Below are 7,086 nucleotides of genomic sequence, written 5' to 3' on the forward strand. Positions count from 1 at the left end.
TCGTAACACCTTGAACTTCACGCCATTCAATTATTTCTGTCACTCCTTATGCTAATAAGTGAATCCACTGGAGTAGATTAATATTTTAAATGCACATGAAATAACAGTTGGAGTAAGAACTGGTTATTAAGGTGTTTCAAATCCTACTATCATAGGATGGTATAAGTCACACTATATATGAGTAATATATTCACCAACTTATATCATGAAATTCAAATGAGGTATTCTGGACTAAGTTACCATATAAGCAGTATATTAATTTTGGACCAAAATCTGTTTTTGATCACCTTGAAGATCACAGCCCTGTTTTCTGTTTAGTTTCTCTCTGCTCAAGCAATGTGTTATAAGTGGAAGACGAGCTATTCTTGACTCACAACACATATTTGCAATAGGCTATCAATTTGGTTGAAGGAAATGGAGACTAAAGATATGATAATTGGGCTCCGAAAATAACGGGAACCTCTCGAGGGTCCACAGCAAAGTTTCTCATAACCACAATCTTTGTTCAGTTAACAGGTTTCTCTTGGAAATAAATGTGGTGAGTGACCTCTCCTCTTGATGTTCCTCTACTACTTTTTTGTTGTGGTTTTAGGTTGTTTAATAACATTTGTGGGTTTTTTTAAATGCATTTACCATTTTAAATAGTTTTTGGGAAAAGGTGAATTTAAAAACTGACTCTGTATAGAGCCAGAAACCATAGATCTGGTCTCAAACTTTTAGCTATTTCAGCTGCTATTATGACTGCTTAGAATGACCCTCTCCCTCCATATTGACAAACTGTGTACCTTTCTTCTTTCAGCTTACATCTTTCACAACCTTTTCCGAGTGAGTGTTTCTCAAATATTTTGTTTTTTGACTTTTGAATCCCAACACCAGCTGTTTTCTGCCTTCATTTAGCTGTCTTCCTCAGTAATCAATAAAGTCTCAAGGTACATATGAATTATTTTGGTTTATAATTTTAGCATAGCAGCCATATATGCTTACCAAAACATGGGGTTATCTAAATATAAGTTATTGTATTTCACATTTTCTTCAAAATTTCTGAAATTCATCTTTATGTTTATGAAGGACTCACATAATGGTCGACATAGTAATAGTTCATATTATTTTAGATTTAATCACAAAAACAAAACAATCAATTTGGTCTTATTATCCTGAGAGGAGTTAAAACTTTTAAAGGTTAGATAATTCTCCCTAAATCACAAATGAAGTGATGGGGTCTTGATTCTAACTCAGGTCTGTTTTACTCCAAAGCTTATATTCTACCAACAGTGAATACAACACCTCTAAAGAAACAGAGAGTTTGGTCTTTGGACAAGTGTATTGGTTTCTAAAATGAGATTAATCCAAAAGCATTAAATATGGCTCAAAGAAAACTTACAAGAACAACCTAAGTGCACTGGAGACAAAGAGTTAAGACATGATGTAGAAATATGATATGTCAAGAGCTATGTAATGTTTTGAACAACCAATAAAAAAATAACAAAAAATGAAAAAATAAATTAAAAAAAAGACATGATGTAGCATAATAAAAATGGAGTTCAAAAGCCCCTGGCCAGCAATTTCTAAATAGTTATTTGACCAAGAGTGAGTTCCGTAATCTCTGAGCTTCACTGCTCTCACCTGCTAAATGAGATAGCTGAACTAGAATAACTCCAACACTTTCTATAACTGAAAATCTACAGTCTTTCAAAACCAATTTCAAATGTGAGGGGGTAAAAATATCTACTCAATGAATATCAGTAACCATAAAGATTCACCCAAATTGTAAATCACACCATCTCAGAACTCCTGTATATATTTGTGTGATGTTAAACTTTGATGTTATCTTCCAGACCACGTTTTTTTGTTTGTTTGGTTGATTAGTTGGTTTTTTTATGGCTTAGTGCCTGATGCTTCTCTCCTGCATAACTGAAATAATAATTTATTTCCTTTTATATATATATTTTCTGAAAGACAAAATAAGGCTAAAGTCAAAAACACATAAATATTTGTATTTTGATAACAATGACTTTTGAAAATATAATGTTTCCTAGAAATTGTATGAATTGATAGGTTATAGAAATATTATTGCCTCTCACACTGACATTTGAGAGGGGATGTGGAGGCATGCAGGCAGACTGAGTGTGTTTAGTAGAGCACAGGATGATTAATATAACTTTGGGCAAAAGTGTAAAACCATTTTGTAATCTGTTCCATGTGAATGCAAACTATTTTTAATTACTTTTTATTGATCATATTGGAAATAATGCATTTATTTTCCAGATCAACACCACAGTATTCTGAGGTGGTGTTAGTTTACTTTAGCAATAGTATCACATCTGCCACAACAGCAAAAATTAGGATCTTACTTGTCTGAGTTTGTGGTAGTCTGCTATCTCCCAAGGATCCTTCAGGGTATTACAAAAATCAAACTGGTGAATTAGATAGAGACATGGTGGAAACCACCAGCCTGCATTGTGTGTATCTTTGAGCATAGTGCTGATCACTGTCATTCACCCCCAGATTAAGTACTGTAACTGATTTACTATTTGATTAGATAATGAGAGGTGGGGATAGTTCAGGTTGGATGTTTTCATTTAACAGTTCCTATTACAATGCTCTTGTCTCAAAGGACAAGGAGCCAATGTAGGGAATGTGCCAAATACCAAGCATCTTGATCCCAACTGTACCTCAGAGTCCAGCACAATGACCACCTACTGGGTCTATGGAGCCAAGTCTGAGCCTCCCACATTTGATTGCTTTGTTCTTTTGCACCCCACTCTAAAAGGGCATCACAAAGACAACCTGAACCCTGTAACAGTCTCACGATGTGTGCAGTTTGTTCTTCCACATACTATAGTTACCTAAGCAAACATCTCTGGGTCCCTCTGGGGAAAGAATTGGAACATATTACCATTAACATCATCATGAGAACTCTTCCTTTGGAGGGTCTGGCCTTTTTTTAGTAGCTAAAAATCAGCTGTAAAACTGGTTGAGTGCAAAAATAAAGGTCATGAATGCTGGGTTGTTTTCAGAGGTAGAGCTCTTGCCTTGCAGGCATGAGCCCCAGGATCCAATCCCCAACACCACAGTAAATAAACAAATAGGGTCCATGATTGTGACTTTTCCTTGGGTCAACTGTTCTCAGCCTCCAGATCATGTACCCTTAAATTTTACATAACAGATTGAATAATGAATCATCAGTTATCAATTTATTTTAATGTTAGAGATACCATGTCTATTAATCATCTCCATAACCGTCTTTCTGGTCAAGAGGCTAGGCTGTTTCTCCAACCTTGCCACTCATAATAGTTACATATACCTGGCTTCTTACTCAAATGTTGTTGCCTGGCACCCACTGTGACAGTACGCCCTTCATCCACAGTGCTACTGGTTTTGCAATGGCATTTCATACTGTCATCCCTACCATCATCCCTGGCCTGCAGAAGCAAGTCACCACTGAATTTCTAAGTTGTGTAGGTGTCCCTCTTACCAGTTCATTTTTTTTAGTTGTTGATGGACCTTTATTTTTTATATGTGATACTGAGAATTGAACTCAGTGCCTCACACATGCTAGGCAAGTTCTCTACCACTGAGCAACAGCCTCAGTCCACCAAGTACATTCTTGATGGTTTTGGTGAATAGTATGTCCTTCTAGCATTCCCATACAATAAATTCCTTGTAAGTCTTCTTTACTTATCTAGTTATCCCCTTCTCATGAGACATTCTCGTAATCTCTCTTTAGAGTGAAATTTTTTTTGCATTCCATGGAAATTTTGTTATGACAATCTCACTTAATATAGGTCAGGGGTAATCAAACGAAGGCCTTTGGACCAAATCAAATCTGATACCTATGTTTGTAAATCAAGTTTTATTGAAACACATACAACAATTCTCATTCATGTATTATTTATGGATGCTCTTCCACTATAATGCACAGTTGAATAGTTGCAACAGAGACCATCTGAGACCACACAACCAAAAACATTTACTAACTCCATCTAGCGGTCAAAAATTTTACCCTCCTTGGGTAGGTCATTACTTTTTCCATGCATCTAGAAATCACCTTAGTAGAAGGGTATTCAGAATACCCATCTGTTAATTCTGTAGCCTAGGAGACTATCTCCAAGCCAATAAGGTCTCCCTTATTCCTTTATTTCCCAGATACCTTGACTAAGCACCCCCAGAATCCAGTTCTATTTATGGTCTCCCTGTTTTTGCCACTTTATATTGGGCAGGTCCTGTAATTTGTAGAGACTACCTTCCCTCCCTGAATTTCCAGGTCCTGAATGTTCTCAGCTGTGTTATGCCTTTAACAGTTTTAGCTCTGAGTTTAGCAGTTACAAGGAGACAATGGAGCAAATCCCAAGGCGGTTCATTTAAGAAAGAGGTCTCTGCTTCATTTTCTTTTTTTTTTATTATTTATTTTTTATTATTAGTTGTTCAAAACATTACAAAGCTCTTGACATATCATATTTCATACATTTGATTCAAGCAGATTATGAACTCCCATTTTTACCCCATATACATATTGCATTTTCAAGCAAGCAAAATACAATTAGCTTTTATTAGGGAGGGTATGCAAATTCAGAGTTCAGGAGAGTCATTCTTTTCAATATTTTGTGTGGGCATCAATCCAGATCATCCAACACATTTATCAGATCCCATTATTTCCTAAACAGTGCTTTAGTCTTGGCATAGCAGATGTGGTTTATATGTAAATTGCAACTTCTTTGTGCTTAGTTGCTCTGTCAATTATTTCTGGTTCTAGTTCCAAACTTACTCTTCTTCTCACTGCAAGTGGTGATACTTTTTAAATATGCTTCCAAGGAGGTTGTTTGATGTCCAAATTTAAGCTTTTGTTAAACACTTGTTCTCTGATTTCTGCTTTACTTCAACTTTGTCTAGAACATCAATCAATTCTGTCATTACTGTTCCTAATTCTAAATGCCTAATAGAATGTAAAAGATAGTGAATTCTCGTTTACCAACATACATTGCACCAAGGACTATCTCTCCTCTGCCTACCAGCAATAATACGAGCCTTCTGACCAATATCTGCTGAAAGAAAGTGAAAAAAAAAAACACACACATACAAAAGTAGGAAAATTTAATGAAGATCCTCAATTTGTCTATTTATTTCTCTTTGTAATTATCACTGTTCTCACTTGGAATTTCATTAAAAGATTAACTATTTCCTTCCCTATATGTCTCTTCCCCATAAGACACCATGATTTTGTTTGTTTGTTTGTTTCTTTAATTTGCTGTGAAGGATTTCAGAAACCTGTTATAACTCTCATTACTAATACACTAAATGTGTTAGAAGGAGGATCAGATTTCTTTGCTCAAACTTTCAAAGATATCATGGAAAGAAATAATGTTAATAATCATATGCTGCATATAAAATCATCATTTAGGATATGGGCTAACTTGAAAACTAAGTGACAAACAAAGTTTTAAACCAAAAATAGAATAAAATTCAACTACCATATAAAACTATTGATGATGGGGAAAAAATGGTACGTATGATAACAAAAAAGAAAGTTTTTTTAAAATATAATGTAAATGAACTGTGAAGAGCAGAGTGTGATTGTTAATTACAAAGGTCTGAGAAGCACTTGTGAGGGAAAAGTGACACAAGTACCTAAGAGAGATGATAATGACTAATGAGAGTGCAGCAAGAAGCTGATAGAGATGATTGGAAATGTGGCTGTAAGTCTTGTCATGTTCCATGCATATAGGTTTAACAACAGCAGCTGCAAAAGGGAGGGCTATGTATCCACTTTAATGTAGATGTTAATCATTAAAACAAAGACATCACACATTTGATTAGTTCCTTCATTATGTATATTTTCTTAGGTAGAGGAAGAGTAACTAGGAACACACATAATGTTCCTCCCCAAAACCATAAAAGCATTTTAATATATGTTATAAATCATAGATTCTATAAAATACAACAAATTGGATCCAAACCTGTATCTGGCTTTGGAATCTATTTCTTCGCAAGTAAATCAATGTGAGTTTACCTCCAAGCTCTGTATATCCTCAGTACTACAAGTAAATAAACAGAAATACCAAACATGTTTAAGTGATAACTCCTTTTTCATTTATAATCTGAGTATCAGTGACAAAACTTTGAAAGTGAAAACATAGATTCCACCCCCACCAGAACTTCCCAATTAAACAATAACTGAGGAGTAATTCTACTACTAAATGAACAGAAATTATTTTTACCTAAAAATCCTTTCTTTCATACTATACTGTTAGGCCATAAAAATTAAATTTCATCTAAGAGAAGAACTTTTTGTCATTGTTTCTTTTGTTGTTGTTTTTGATGTTGCCTCAAGGTCTCCATATGTTGCCCAGTTGATCTTAAACTCAACTCATGGTCTCAAGTGATACTCATGCCTCAGCTTCCCAAGTAGCTGTGACTATAGTTGTGTGCCAAAAAGGCTTAAAAGTCTAAAAGTGCAAATAATATCACCATTCTGGAATATTAAAACAGGTAACTGTCATTAAGTAAGGATAATGATTAAAATAGCAAATCAAATCTCAATTTTTTACTTTGAATTCAAAAGCAGGATTCATACCAAACACTAAAATAACTTCCTCATGCAATGGATACATAAATATTCAAAAGCAGATGTAGTAAATTTTTAATTAATTGAAAATTCTTAAAATATTAGCTAAATGAATCACGTTTATAAAAGATTAGTGTATACTCTGATCTTTATTTAATTGCATTGTTTCTAAGAAAGACCAGACTTTATAATCAAAAACAAAGAATGTTATTCCCCAAACTCTATCAGGTCAGGTAAAGGACGAATATGGCCAGTTTCTTGGATGGTTTTGTGTAAAGGTCTTTAGCCAACTTTTATCTCTAGAAATAGGCAAAAATGTAATTTGCTTTTGTCAGTGCATCCATAAACCTAATGATGGTTCAGATGTAAAAATAAAATAAAACAAAACTGTACACTCTAAGGCATAGATGGTAGAATGAAGTCAGTTTACAGTCTATCAGCAAAATGTTGATTTAAAGCACAACAGGAAAATTAAAAATAAAAATAAAAACTTGAAATTCACCAGTACCAACCATACAAACAGA

The sequence above is a fragment of the Urocitellus parryii genome, chromosome 1 (genome assembly GCF_045843805.1).
Source record: "Urocitellus parryii isolate mUroPar1 chromosome 1, mUroPar1.hap1, whole genome shotgun sequence".
NCBI classification, from domain to species: Eukaryota; Metazoa; Chordata; class Mammalia; order Rodentia; family Sciuridae; genus Urocitellus; species Urocitellus parryii.